The sequence below is a fragment of the Diabrotica virgifera genome, chromosome 3 (assembly GCF_917563875.1).
Source record: "Diabrotica virgifera virgifera chromosome 3, PGI_DIABVI_V3a".
NCBI lineage: Eukaryota > Metazoa > Arthropoda > Insecta > Coleoptera > Chrysomelidae > Diabrotica > Diabrotica virgifera.
This window is the reverse complement of record NC_065445.1, coordinates 17,105,162-17,121,342: the sequence shown is the minus strand read 5'-3', so window position 1 is coordinate 17,121,342 and position 16,181 is coordinate 17,105,162. Positions and strand designations below refer to the sequence as shown.

General features: G+C 32.4%; 1 protein-coding gene across 1 annotated transcript in view; it reads left to right on the top strand.

Moving 5' to 3' along the window:
• Nucleotides 1–16,181, top strand: part of LOC114328885 (uncharacterized) — a 128,572-nt gene that overhangs the window by 94,692 nt on the left and 17,699 nt on the right. The window lies entirely within an intron of this gene.

Sequence of the window (16,181 nt, the reverse complement as noted above, 5' to 3'; positions counted from 1 at the left end):
AAAACTTTTAAATGTAGATATTTATTTTTTTCGAATCCTGTGAAAACTAATAAGTATTTTTAAAAAATTTAAACGCAGAATGAAAGATTGCGTTATTACCGAGGGCCGAAAGTCTCTTAGAATAAATAAAAAGTTTCATTTGAATGAAATATTTGCAATTAATAACACTAAATTTTCCTTTTTATGTTCACCCCCGTAACTTATTCAAATTAACATTATAGAAGTTTTCAGGGATGTTCTTCCCTCAGAAATAATGTAATCTTTCATGCTGCGTTTAATTTTTTTAAAATTCTTATTAATTTTTTCAGGATTTGAAAAAAATTAATACATTTAAAAAACATTGAACATTTTGATAAGCGACATGTTACGCCTATGCCCTTATGGATTCCAATAAAATAAGACTATTTGGTTTTTCAATGGACAGCTCAAAATAAAATGATTTGGAATTTTTATGACTTTCTTTTATTAAAAAAGGCATTTATTTATCTTAGGGCCAGTTTGAAAAAACATGTGGTACCAAGCTGCTAGTTCACTCGAAAATATGTACCACAATACAAAAGTTAGTATTGCTGTACCAAAAAAAAGTTGATTAATAGCAAGCTGAAAATTTGTTAATAGCTTAACGGTGTCTAGTCGGACCAACTTTGATGTACGGGAACACTGGAACAGGGGAAGTTTTATTTGTGGAACAGTTTAAAAATTTGCAACGTCAGATCACGAAAACGTGCCATGTATTTTGTCAGTCAGAACATTAAATTGATTTGTTACCCTTTCATTAAGCTCTCATGCAAAAATCAGACTGCTATTACTAACCAACATGATTCCTGTCATTTGACATGTTCTTCGTGTTCCACTTATTAAAATGCCCAGTTGGTGATAAACACCAGTCTGATTTTTGCATGAGAGTTTAATGAAATGGTAACAAATTAATTGGAAGTTCTGCCCGACAAAATACATGGAACGTTTACGTAGTCTGACGTTCCAAATTTTTAACCTTTTCCGCAATTAAAACTTCTTCTGTTCCAGTGTTCCCATAGTTACATCAAAGTTTGTCTGACTTTTTTTGGTACACGGGATCCAGGTCTATATGGTTTTATATCTACAATTTAAATTTTTTTCGGATACAGGCTACAAATGTTGGGTTTAAATTGAAAAAAAATTAATGTATAAAATGTGCATTAAGCTTTCTTAATAATTATCCTAACTGGCGTGTTTATTGGGTTTTATTTGTCTGTCTGCGGTTTAAATATCGTATCAGCCAATACATTACTATGTTTATTGAAATTTGTCAAAAAAAATTTTTTTTGACCTTGTTGGGAGAGGGGGTGGGAATTTCCCCTACCCCACCCCCTCCCCCCGTTGATCCGCCATTGAACAAATAAAGGCGTAGGCGGTCTCATTTAAAATTGAAAATAAACACGTTGCGTAATATTCAAACTTTTCAAACTGTTTGAAGATGTTTGAATTCAAGTCAAACATAAAGATATCGAAATCAAGTCAAGTCAAACTTTTTTATACAAAAAGTTTGATTTTCAAGTCAAGTCAAGTTTGTTGAGTAAAATCAGACTAGTTTGACTTGATGCATCTCTACTCCTGATGAGAGACTAATAAGTTTCGAAACCGGTAGAGGTGCTTGCTGCACTCTCTGATTGAATTGGAGTGATGATGCGGCTATAGTTTCGTGTTGCAACGAAATTGAAAATGGTTATTCATTTTTGATTAAATATGTACTTATTTGTTGTTGGTAATAGAGTTTAGACAACGTCATTTGTTGAAGCTGTCAATCTGACCGAATTATGAAATAATTGTTGAGTTATCAATATAGAACGTAAAAGTATAAGTAATCTATTTTTTTTAAACTACAACATGGAAAATACGGACGTTATTTGTCAATATGCGACAACAATAGCCTTGTTTTATTTTATTTTTTTCTATCTCTAAAACCAACAGCTAAACTGCTCCGGATAATTCAATAAAGAAGTTTGTTGTATTAGCAGAACCCTTGTAAAACATTTACGAGCTATTAACGTTCTCCTTTTTATGTGTGTAACCGTTCGGAAATAGGCTTCGTGAAGGAAACTTTGTTTCTATAGCTCTATTTACATAGCGCAGACCGTTAGCGCGGCAAAAATTTGAATAATGTTCACATTAAGGCCCTGCTGATTCGCTAGTCGCTCATAAATTCGGATTAGAGCATAAATACGCCATTTGTATACAGTTTGCAAAGTAGGAAACGACTACTGCTATTATCTTATTTTAGCGCCTTGGCCATAAGCGCGGAAATGGACGGGGATGCGAAATTTTTTACTGGTCTGAATTTCGACAAATGGAAAAATATGCAGATATATTAACAGAACTGTATGACTAGCACTTTATTGTAATTGATAATTCGTTAAATATAACCGTAAATTGAATTTACGTTGTTGATAAAAAGTTTTCCACCTACCTCTACCGAAAGTATACTTTTCCGGACCTGATTGTAGGGAGCAAAGTTGTACTTTTCCTCCCTAGGGAGGAAAAGTAAAAGTGACGTCATGGTATTTCATTCATGAAATATAACTTATTGACGCCCTCTACAATACCTATTTTCTATTACGTAAGTATCTATACATTTTAACGTTTATTTAAAAACACTGTATTTTGCAGAATGGTAAAAAAACAGTAAATTGTTATTCTGATTTAACAATGTTTACATTAATAATTTGACTTATATTTGACAGTTGACAGTTATATTGTACCTACTTGTTAGTTTTAGTTCTAATAAATTTTGTTGGTTAGTTACATAAATAAATTAAGTAAAAATGAAAAAATGACTTGTTATTTGAGGTAGGTGGAAAAACCATATGTATAACATGGGAGTAAAGTGCCTTTTCCTCCCTTGAATGATTAACTTCATTCTCGGGAGAAAAAGTAGCACTTTCCTCCCTCGTTATACAAATAGCTATTTCCACCTACCTCTACCGAAAGTATACTTTTCCGAACCTGATTGTAGAGAGCAAAGTTGTACTTTTCCTCCCTAGGAAGGAAAAGTATTTTTCCTCCCTAGGGAGGAAAAATAAAAGTACCGTCATGGTATTTCATTCATGAGATATAACTTATTGACGCCCTGTACAATATCTATTTTTTATTACGTAAGTATCTATACATTTTAACGTTTGTTTATAAAACACCCTGTATTTTGCAGAATGGTAAAAAACAGTAAATTGTTATTTTGATTTAACAATGTTTACATTAATAATTTGACTTATATTTGACAGTTGATAATTATATTGTACCTACTTGTTAGTTTTAGTTCTAATAAATTTTGTTGGTTAGTTACATAAATAAATGAAGTAAAAATGAAAAAATGACTTGTTATTTGAGGAAGGTGGAAAAACCATATGTATAACATGGGAGTAAAGTGTCTTTTCCTCCCTTGAATGATTACTCCCCTTCGCTACGCGTCGGGCAGTAAACTTCATTCTCGGGAGGAAAAGTAGCACTTTCCTCCCTTGTTATACAAATAGCTATTTAAACGTATTTTTTAAGCGTATCTAATTTCTAGCTTCGTCGGTCGTTCCATTCGCCAGGGTGAAGGTTAGGTACTTTCCAACATTGCCTTTTGAATGCCGCCTAGTCAGGATTGTTTCGGCCTTTCTCTCTTTCTTCTTGCCCTTAGCATCCATTTTAAAATTTGTTTTGACAGCCTGGCGTCATCAATTCTTTCTACATGACCATACCAGATCAGTCCCTTTTGAATTTGATCTATGATGGTTGACTTGACTCCCATTATATTTCTGATTTGGTCATTTTGTATTCTTTCAAGCCTTGATTTTCTAGCTGATCTTCTCCAGAAGTCTATTTCCAATGCAAATAGGCGTCGTTCCAGGGATTTAGTAAGTTGTCATGTTGCTTTTAAAGATGGAGTTAAAGATATGATGTTTTCTTTGATTTGATAGTTCGTTTGACCATAGCAACGGGTTTAGGCATCCAATCACCCTTTTTCCTTTCACTATCCTTTGCTCTATATCTTTTGCGTTGGGTATATTTATATTAAGTCTTTTCGTAACGTATATAATATAAAGATCAAGTAGATAGTAATCCTGAAAACACTTGGAATCGAGACAGTAGTATTGCAGACTTGCCATGCAGTATTCGCCTTTCCAACTAGAGCTGGACAATGCTTAAATTCAACACCTGTATCAAGAAAATGTAGGTACATATTACTTTTCGCACTTTAACACAACTATAATGTGGTTACAATTGAGGTAGGCCCCAAGGCGCGGAGTAGCATTAAGGCCTGTGAGCAATTTTTGTTTTGAATTCTACTTCTTTGTTTGAATCATGATCTGTTATAGCCCGGTTATAGATAAATGAGAAATTTAAAGAGATAGACCAATTGGTGTACAAATGGTATTACTACTTGTACACCAATTGGTTTATCTCTTTAAATTTCTCATTTATCTATAACCGGGCTATATTTTATATTAGTTTACAAGGTCAGTTTATCTATCAATGGAATACGTAAACATATCCTGTTTTACATATATTACCTAGATAAAATTATAACACTATTATTTGTTACTGACCTACTTTCTAATTACTACTACTATTATTTAAAGAACGCTAGATTTTTTAAACTTAATAGATACATACTTACATACATTCCACTTGATCCAAGGAAGAATCCTATTGAATTTGGGGACAATAGGTCAAAGTTTAGCAAAGGTAAAGAATACTCCGAATAGAGACTAGGTCTTGAAATTTGGATCATGATAGGTTATATAATTTATTGGGTAGAAAAAAAAAGTAGAAATAGGCCCTCACAATTTAATATAATATTATACTAATCTCTCAAAGTGAAAACAATTTCCAACATTTGCTGAACCAATTTAATGTAACCGTCAGAAAATATGTTAATCACCCCACAGAAGACAGGTGGGACGAAGATACAAGGTGGGACTGGATGACATCAAGGACTGGGTAAGAACTAGAAGAGCAGAAAGGAACGACTATATAAGCCGAATAACAACAAATAGATCAGTAAAGACGGTGAGAGACTGTTACTCAATCAATAGGAAGACGATCTGCGGGAAGACCACGAAAACGATGGAACAATAATTTACTGGAGTCACATTGAAAAACAGTCAAAATTGTCTACACAAAAAGAACAAGAACAAGAATTTAAATCGTACATAATTAATCAGTATGTACACACAACTTTTAATACTTCACGTCAAATCGATTACAAAGAAAATTTTCTCCTTCACTTTCTTCGTTATCTTGTAATATAATTTTATAAATATGTAAATCCAATAAAATAATCTTCCCCCCGCATACGACGCACATGATGGCTGTTATCTCATTTTGGCGTCTTGATGCTCCAACTTCATCCTGCCTAAGGGATCGGAAAATACGACGATGAAAATGTTCTCTAACTTGAGCATATTAACTTCCTTTTATTCTCCATCACCAGGGTTATTTTTAACATTGTTGTAAAAATGAAGTTCCGAAAATTCGATAAATTTTTTGATGTTAGATATTCAATGTGAAAAGAAAAATGTTTTTTCAAAAGGTTTTAATCGAAATTTGTTATTGGCTACATAAAAAATTTAGCTGTAGAGTAAATATTTTGCTTAAACAAACAATGTTACAAATTTAATAATAACGTTGACAAATTTTTCAAAAATCCTTGCGACATTATTCAGTTTTTTCAAATTTCTAATAGTTAATTAATATATAATATACGGTGTACCGTCAAAAGGACGCGGAAAAAAGGACGCGCGACAAAAGGACGCGGACAAAAGGACGCGTGACAAAAAGACGCCTAGGAAATAAGGACGCGCGACAAAAGGACGCGTACCAAAAATGGACCTGTGGTCAAATACCTCTCTCACTCTAATACCCGAAAGTTAAGTTAAGGACCGAAGGGTTAGGTCTTCCTCCTTTCCCTGATCGCTGCGCGCAACTGCAGTCTGACCGATGTATTAAGACGAAATCTGACGACTAGGTCGAAGCGCGTGTTGATACGAGCTTCAGGTATTTAAAAATTTAGACGTCGGCAAAGAGAGATAATAATATATAATAGTGAGAACGACAGAGAGCACAGTACAACTCCACAGGACTGTAAAATTAGTAATATTTACTTTGTGATAAGATGGGTTGGACACATGGTTGGACATCCTACCTTCAAGAATATTTATTACACCGCGCCAGTGGGGCTGTTAAAAATATTAGTAGTTGGTTAATTCACACAATGATAAAAATTAAAACTCTGGTATTCCCTGGTTTGCCCAGCTGAAAGGGTTTTTGAAATGTATACCTTTACCACCAACCCATGTCACTCAACGCTCACCATAAATAACGATATGTATTTGTTCAAGGATTGTAAATCACAAAATTTTAAGAGGAATTTCTCTATTTCAAATTGCGTTTACTGTAGTTCACGTAGGGTTGAATCCCGTCTTCAATTTTTATCTTTTTCTGTTACATTTTTTTATTTCACTCAGAATGTCGATTATACCCTCGTTATTGTTGTATATCGAGTAAACGACCGAGTCAAGATTTACTATAACCTTCTTGGAAGAAAGTAAATCCTAATTATTGCTGTAATATAATAAGCAACTGGGAGATTTCGGTAGAATTTAAGTTTTTCTATTACATAAATATTTATGCTACATTTACATTTTTGATACGCGTCGTTTTGTCGCGCGTCCTTTTTTCCGCGTCCTTTTGTCGCGCGTCCTTTTTTCTGCGTCCTTTTGACGTAGATTCATAATATACAATATAATATAATATTGCCAATATTTATGAGATGCGTTCCTGGGACGACTTTTTTGAAAGATAGTTCATTCGATTACATGAAATAAATTTTACTCGTTATTTTTAAATTGTAGTATATAGCAAAATAATACAATAAGACAAAAAAAATAGAAGAAGATGACACCCAGTTTGGATTCAGAGGAGGACTAGGAACGAGAGAGGCTCTGTTCGCTTTTAACGTTCTCTCTCAAAGACGACTAGATATGAATTAGGATCTCTATGTCTGCTTTATAGATTATCAAAAGGCTTTTGATAGAGTACGACATCAGAAACTCGTAGAACTTTTAAAAGAAAATAATGTGGACACTCGAGATATACGGGTTATTGGTAATCTGTATTGGAATCAAGAGGCAATGGTTAAAATCGGAAATGTCGAAACAGAAACCATAGAAATCAAAAGAGGTGTTAGACAGGGTTGCGTGTTGTCTCAATCTGTACGGCGAAGATATTTTTAAGGAAGCAATATCAGTATAAAAAAAAAGAATGTGTGTGTGTACTTTGTACGCACGTAAGAAGATATTCTTCTATTATATAATAGGTAATTTAAACGAAGTAAATATACTTAAAAGGTTATTTGTACTTATTTTATTTAAAAATCAAACTAACTTTCTTATCTACCACTTTCAAAAAAGAAGAATATCTTCAAAAATTATATAATAATATACTTACAATCATAAAATCTATAAAAAAAAAATAAAAAAATAATAACTTGCTTGGGGCTTGAAACCACTTCACGTCTACCGCGCCGTACGAAAGTTGACGCCATTTCAAACTGCACCAAACTCTCGTATACGTCATGTGGGAATATACACAAACTAAACGTTTACACCATAAATTTATATGAATTTAATAAAATTATTAGTTTGATTTTTGTCGAAATAAAATACAACAAAATATAGAGTAAGACAACGATATATGAGATGAAGATTTGTAGAAAGTTTGTTCTTAATCAGATTATCTAAATTAAAGCATTGCCTACTAATAGGTAACTACATTATTTTGTTTACATTTTCCAAATAGATAGGTATTGAAACTATTAGGTATTTCCAACTGAAACATTTAGAATTACGTACCTGCGGCTTTTCAAAACTATTTAAAAACTCACTATAATTATAAATTTGATTTTATTTCTGTCCACACATCAATAAAAACTAATATTATACAATATTTTTGTTTACCGATAACCTTCATATTGAACAATTATTGACAGATCATTTCAAAATTTCAATACCCAATCAGAGCCCGTATAACAACTAATACCATACTGTCGGTGTGCGCATGCGCGCGGATCAATCAAATTTTACCCTCAATCGATTCGCCGCTAAAGAAGAATATCTTCAACAAGCAAGACAGTGTAGAAACACTGCAACGATTAGTAAATAGATTACATCAAGTCATTATAAAATATGGACTACAAATGAACGTTAAGAAAACCAAGTTCATGATTATTTCTAAGCAAATACAGTAGGAAGGCTAGATATCGAGGGAAAACAAATAAAAAGCTGAATAACTACAATTATCTGGGAACCTGTGGATATAAAAACAATGACCAAGACAGTGAAATTAGGACACGCATTGAAATTGCAAGACAAGCATTTATAAAAATGAAAAAATGTTTGTTAATCGGGACCTTCCTCTGGAGCTGAGGATAAGAGCCTTACGATGTTATGTGTTCTCGACTTTGTTGTATGGAATGGAAATCTGGACACTAAAAGTAGACAAAATAAACAAGTTGAAAGCATTTGAGATGTGGCGCTATAGAAGGATTTTGAAAATACCATGAGTCCAACGAGTTACAAATGCGGAAGTCTTAATGAGGCTACAAAAGGGCTGCGAGGTGATAAAGAACATCAAAACAAGAAAGCTGGAATATTTGGGCCACATTACTAGAGGCGCGAAATATTTGATATTAAGGCTCATAATGCAAGGTAAAATTAAGAGTAAAAGATCCCTAGGTAGAAGAAGAATTTCCTGGCTGAGAAACTTAAGAGAGTGGTATAGTTACAGCTCAGGAGATCTTTTCAGAGCAGCCGCCAATAAGGTACGGATAGCTATGATGATTGCCAACCTCCGATAGGAGAACTAACTACAAGAAGAAGAAGAAGTAATTTTCCGTTAGTTATTTTGTTTATAAATTTTTATTACACACTGTACAATTTTAATGTGATCAATTTTACTTTTCCTCTCCCTTTTTCTGTGGATCAAATCGGCAGAATTAAATAAAATTGGTTCGTTTTGGCGCTGAGCGCGTCTCTCGAGAACGCAAAGTTGTTCAAAAACTCGCGCTGAAAAGTTTAAATCTGGGGATTTAATCGAAAGCAATTGTAAGTGTTAGGTAATCTTAGTCAAGAAGTTAATACAAACAAAAATCCGTCTGCTAACGTTTCCCATTGAACGAGTTAATTTCTAATTTAATTTGATAATTAATTCTGTGTAGGTTGGGAGTGAAGCAAGGAACGCAGACGGGGGGCTAATCGTTTTCATTGTATTTCGAAATTACACCTTATTCGCAATGGTGTGGCGCCCTTTTCAACGGTTGGCAGGTACCGCCCTCGGGCCCTGCTGCTATTGACGTTTATTTCATTATTGCATACTCTCTCCATACGTGTGCCTGTGCGTGTTCCTGATTATTGCTATAGAGGAGAGAGTTTTGTTCCTCTATAATTATTTAATGTGTTTGTTGCCACCAAATTGAATAATTCGACGTTCAATTTTCGCTTCATTTGTCCGGCAATTTTCTGGATGCCGGACTCTGCTATGCGTCGAAATGTGCGAAGAATGACAAGTGAAAAAATTAACACACATCTACACTTCACCACCATCAATTTGCGTTAACACTAATGGACGGTTAAGCTTTCAGAGAAGAATATTAGTCCTGCTGATAAACAAAGCGTTTAAAAATATTCAATTATTATTAGTGTTTAATGCTACTTCATTGTTCGTATTAACTAGAGTTGCACAAGTTTGACTTGAATGTTTGAACTTGACTTGAGTTTGACTTAATTTCAAGTCAAACTCAAGTCAATCCTTCCGACAAATAATTCAAGTCAAGTCAAACTGGTCAATCGTACAGGTTTGAAAATTCAAACTGTTTGTCAAACTGATTTGAAAAAGTTTGAAAAATAATTTATTTCGTAGAGATATACTCTTTGTTGAGATAGACATGTTAGTTGCCAATTAAGATAAGAAATTTAATAATACAATGAGTTCCATATAAAAGTAACTTGATATAGGAAGCGATTATAGTCAAAACAGGGTAATAAATTTCTTTAAAATGATTGCGGTATGCTTAGAATTGCTTGCAAGTATCGTTTTATCGATATCACTGTTTTATATTTTTATTTGAGTGTTATTACTAGATTAAAACAAAGAATTCGTTGAATGTTTTTTTATCATCAGTGTAATTTAGTCTACTTTAACAAAAATTTATGAAGGAACAACAAAATATAATATTTTTAATAGAGTAGGTTTAATGCATTTTTTGCGACTTTTCAATTTCGTTTTAAAGAATTAGTTCACTATTTGTCATTTGATAACGCTGTTCTTTATTTTTACATATATGCACTTTGCAATTTTCATTGTTTTGAAATCACCTGCCGCAACATCAAATAAATCAGTATATTTATTTTTCTTAATTATTAATACTGCTTCGACTACAGATTGTTTCTCTTAATTTTTGCAGTGGGAATACCTTCAAAATCAGACTCTATTTGTTCTGGTACTTATTCTGAGCCGAAAAATATCCAGGTTCAGATATTATCTCACAAAGCACACACTTCAAAACGAACGTAATAAACAAGCCATAGACGTCTATTTAAATATGAACTATACACTAATTTGCGGAGTAGGCGGATATCTACGGGGGATAGGGAAATTCCCCGCCCCCCCCAAAAGGTCCAATTTTTTTTGACAAATTTCAATAAACAGAAATGTATTAGCTGATATGATATTTAAACCACAGACAGACAAATAAAACCCAATAAACCCGCTATTTAGGATACTTAAGAAAACCTAATGCATCTACATTAATTTATTTAAAATTTAAACACAAACATAACATTATTTGTAGCTTGTATCCGAAACAAATATAAAACCAATAACCCTATGGTCAGTTTTGAATTTTAAAAATACTTTTCTACTGTCGTGTTTTCCAGGGAACTGCAGGTTGGTACCAGATGTTGTTTTCGATGAGATAAATCCCTCTGTTAATAAGAGAAAGTCATAAAAACTCCAAATGAGTATTTTGAATTGTCCATTGACAAACCAAATAGTATTTTTTGCAACCATTAAGGCATAGGCGTAACATGCCCCCTGTCAAAATATTCAATGTGTTTTAAATGTATTTATTTTTTTCAAATCCTGAGAAAACTATTAAATATTTTTGAAAAATTTAAACGCAGCATGAAAGATTACATTATTTCTGAGGGCCGAAATTCCCTGAAAACTTCTATAATGTTTATTTTAATAAGTTACAGAGTGAAAATAAAAGGGAAAATTTAGTGTGATTTTTAATTGAAATATTTCATTCAACAGAAACTTAGATATTAATTATTTTAAGGGACTTTAGGCCCTCGGTAATAACGTAATCTTTCATTCTGCGTTTAAATTTTTCAAAAATGCAGGATTCGAAACAAATGAATATCTACATTAAAACAAATTGAAAATTTTGACAGGTGACATTTTGCACCTTTCCCCTTAACGAGAACTCGGAGTAACAAAGTGCTTTATTCCTGTTCGAAAGTCAAACTATCCGTGTAGATTCATTTCTTCATATTACAAGTTGTAAGACTCCCGTTTAGTAATTCCTAAGTTCTTTATATCTTGAATGTACTAATCTGGTTACTGGTTAGTTTTTTTAAGTGAAACTTTTTATTAAATATAATATATTAGATTATAATCTTGGTACATTCCAGGTCAAATCACTCAAACAAAAACTTTTGGATTTCAGATTTGTCTGAAACTTAGTGTAAAATTCTTCTTAATTCTGCCTAATTCTGCTTAATTCTTCTTTTTTTTCTCTCAAAATACCATTTTAAGCGATTTTACAGTGATTTGGTATTTATTTAAACAAATTTGCATTTTTATCGTAAAATATCAATAGAAAAAATAATGGTTTCATAGTAGGGGCTCAAAAATTCAATATAACGCATTATAACAAGTTATTTTAGTTAAAAACAAGTTTTTGATCCAATTTTTGACGGCACAAAAAAAATAATAATAAAAGAAATTATAGGAAATCATATTTTCAACAATTTCAGTCCTTACTCTTTTTGTCGAAAAGTTAAAAATGGCGGTGATATTGAGCAAAAACGGTTCTCTTTTAAAATCAAGATGGCAGCTAACGTAACGGCGGAATTCATTCGCGATTTTAAATTTACACAACTATAGACCCCTAAAGATTAGAAAAATAGAATCTTGCTTGGGTAGCTCGGCATGCAAGATCAAACGCTAACCCGACTGGACTATATATTTATAATTTTGACTCTGATATTATTGCATGTAACTTTTCTTGTATTGTAAAACTATATATATTCTTCGAACCACTTAAAGTCCTGTGTTTTTTCTATGTGTGGACAAATTTTCAGTCAAATCGAAGAACTTATATTTTGGGAATAGAACAACATGTAAAAAACAGTATTTTAACGTTTTCTACACTAAAATTTGATCAAAAACTTGTTTTAAATAAAAAAACTTGTTATAATGCCTAATATTCACATTTTTGAGTCCCTTCTATTAAAACATTGTTTTTTCCATTGCTATGTTACGATAAAAAAATGCAAATTTGTTTAAATAAACACCAAATCACTGAAAAATCGCTTAAAATGATAGTTTGAGAAAAAAAAGAAGAAAACGGTTCGACCATCAATGTCTTATTTTTAGATCTTCTAGATCCGCCATCGGCGGAGTAGCAGGGAGAATTGGAAATAGACATGTTGCCCAATATGATATTCAAACTTCAAACTGTTTGAAGAAGTTTGATTTCAAGTCAAACCTAAAGATATCAAAATCAAGTCAAGTCAAACTTTTTTACAAAAAAAGTTTGGTTTTCAAGTCAAGTCAAGTTTGCTGAACAAAATCAAACTAGTTTGACTTGATGCATCTCTAGTATTAACTCATTTCGATAAACATGTATGACTACATTCTTTCCTTATAATTTACTCTATCTACCGCTGCCTGCAGAGATATTACTTCCGTGTTCGCTTTCTTGTGTGCCCATTAGAAATTGCATAAAAGTTGTTAATGAAAGCATTTGGTCCGTACAGCTTCGATGAGGGCGGAAGCCAGCTTGTTCAATGGGGACGTTTTCTAGTATCCTGTGACTAATTCTGTTGAGGAGAAGCTCTTCTAATAGTTAGAAAAAGAGAAAGCCGTTATATTATTTTGCAAACGTTATATTATGTTGTTCATATCTAATTAAGGTTTCCTGTGTTTAATTTCTCGCCCGTTCAGTTTGTGATGATGTGATGTAAAAAAGAGTTACATTGTAGTTAATGATCGACTGGCTCCACGAATATTGGAAGTTAGATACACAAACGTGCTAATATCAGTATCAGAGAGCGCAGGTGTTAATCGTGGATTCAGCAATATCTTTCTTGAGAATGTTAGAACTAAGTGAGGTTCGCTGACTTTGCAAATTATCGTTATTGGGTAAGGAGTATAATTCCTCTACCAAAGAGGTTGGATTTAGAATATATTTTGATTTTCTCTATTGGTCGATAATAAGTGTAGGAAGCTTAGTCATTTTTTTATTAGTCAATAATGAAAGAAGGAAATATTAAACTTTTTTATTATTGGTTGATTGGATGAGTAGGGTAGAATGATAGAAAGGGAATAGGTTTTGGAAGGAAAGGTTTTCATTCAAGTTTGGAGATCAGATGAATTCAAGTTTTGGAAGTTGAAGTCAGAGGTTGGTTGTAGCCTCGGGCGGAGACCGCTTATGGCGGGTTCTGAAGAGTTATGTTGAAATTTTTGTTTGAGTTTTAAGTGGAAGTTTTGGTTGAGAACTCCAGTGAGAATGTAGCGGATTTTGAGTTTTTATGAAGAAATCATGGCGGTGCCGCGTTCAGGCAAGAAGCTGGTTAGTTTTGTTGTGTAATATACTATCTAAGTTTTTTTTGGAAGCAGTCATGAATACAGTCATGAATTAAGTGTCAATAATAATAATAAATACTTCAAGAAGTTAATTAGAAGTTATTTAAATATTTTAAAAGTCAATATGAGCAGAATAATTTGAAAGTTTATTTATTTATCTTTCAGAAATCTTTCATGGCAATAACCATTTTTGTACTTTTTATGTAAATTCAGTGAAAAGAAGTGCTTTGGACATTAACAACGAGAAGAATAAGGACAGGACTATATAACACGGTATTATTTATAAACTTTTTTATCGATGTTGTAAACAGGATCTTTAATATTGTACATCTACAAAAGATCCATCATTTTTCTTTTTTATTTTAATTTCAATAAAAATTTTATTCATTTTGCAATAATGTCTTTGATTGATAATATTATTATCTGATCCCTTTCCTCGTGGTCCAAAATGATGTTCAACTAAGAACACTAAGGTAAGGTCATGTTATAGTTATATTTATGTAAATGTGTTTGTATCTTATGATAACTGTATATTTTTATTAACTTTTTACTTTAGTTATTTTTTTTAAGTTTTAAGTATGTTTCGTCTTTCATTTTCTTTTAATTATGGTGCCCCGAGCATTTGAGTTTCTACTATAACGTAATTTTGGGAACGGGAATTTGGGAACGTAATTTAACGGGAATTTTGTATTTATTGCTACAAAAATATATTTTTCATATATTTTTTAACGCTATACCAATGTTTAGGTGTTTAAACATCGTTAGTTTTTTTTATTGTTTTGCAATTATTTTTGAAGTTATACTTCTTTACGCGCGATGAGGGTGAATTTTTATATGTTAAAACCAGGCGAATACGCATCACCCAGGCGCATACGCGCATTATAACTTTGTTCTGATTGGATGTTCAAATGACATGTCAAAAATTATCCAATATCGCAGCTGTAGGACAGCTGTGGTTTGGAGGAAAAGGTATGTATGTATACACCGTTCTTAGGCGTCAACGCCCTTCGGTAGGGATCTATGGAGGAGTATCACCAAGCCGGAAGCCCTTATCCCTTCCCGTACCGCTCCTCCATAGGTCGATCAGACGCCAGTTTATTCCAGACCAAGCCGTAGACTCTATTGAGTTTTATACTACGGCGTTGGCCTTTTATAAATTTCATGACCTAGCTGAGGCTCGAACCAGCGACCGCAAATCGCAAATCCACTAAACTTGTCGATCGACTGAGCCCCAGCTAACTGGACCGTCAAGACCGACAAATGTATAATATATTAGTTTTATTGTTGTGAGGACAGAAACAAAACAGTTTATAATATTGTAGTGACTTTTAAATAGTTTTTAAAAGCAACAGGTACGTAATAATTGTTAATGTATCATGGGTATAAACCTACCTGTTTGATCTGCCAAAATACATAGTATGTAATAATGTAATACTTTTATTTATATAATTTGATTACCATCAATATTCACCTAATACATTGTTTTCTTACTATATGTTTTGTTGTATTTTTTTTCAATTCTAAAGTCCACTTTAGGTACATCAACAATAATTGAACAAGAAATTAACAACAAGGAATTTGATGAATTTTTGATGATTTTATTTAAGGTCAAATTTGGCTTATACAAAACACAATTCTACATCCAATTTTGCCGTGAATAAAAAGAAAATAAAGAAATTTGACAAAATAAAACATATCCAATTGTTCTATTTCATCAAATTCCTTCATTTTCTTTTACAAACCATACATTTTATACTCGTCAAATTTGGCCTTGAATAACTTTGTCAATTTCTTGTTCAATTTATTGTTGATGTAAAGTGCACTTAAATCATTTCAATTCAAAATTAAAATAATTTGATCAATTTTCAAAATATCACAAGTTTAATGACGTTCTACACCTTCGGCAACGAATTAAGGATTTGCATGAAATTTTAGTATGTTATAGTTTACCTCAAAAAACTACGACTTGATTTTTTAAAAAATGTTTTACCGTGCCGTTTAATTACTATTAAGGGTCAAAGTTAAGTTTTAACATGGGCTCTTATGGGAATTCTTAAAAAGTTAATAACTTTTGACCCAAATTTACGATTTTTAATTATTTGTGCTTAAATTAAAGGTATTTTTGTAAGGAATAACATATTAAAAAATGAGGATTGTTTACCGTAACATTATTAAATAAAAGTGAAATTACTGTTTCGAAATTTAACAAAGTTGGTAGTAGTGAGATCAACTGCACTCATAATTATATCCGAAACGTACGTGTCAATCACATGACCTCGGTGGTCTAG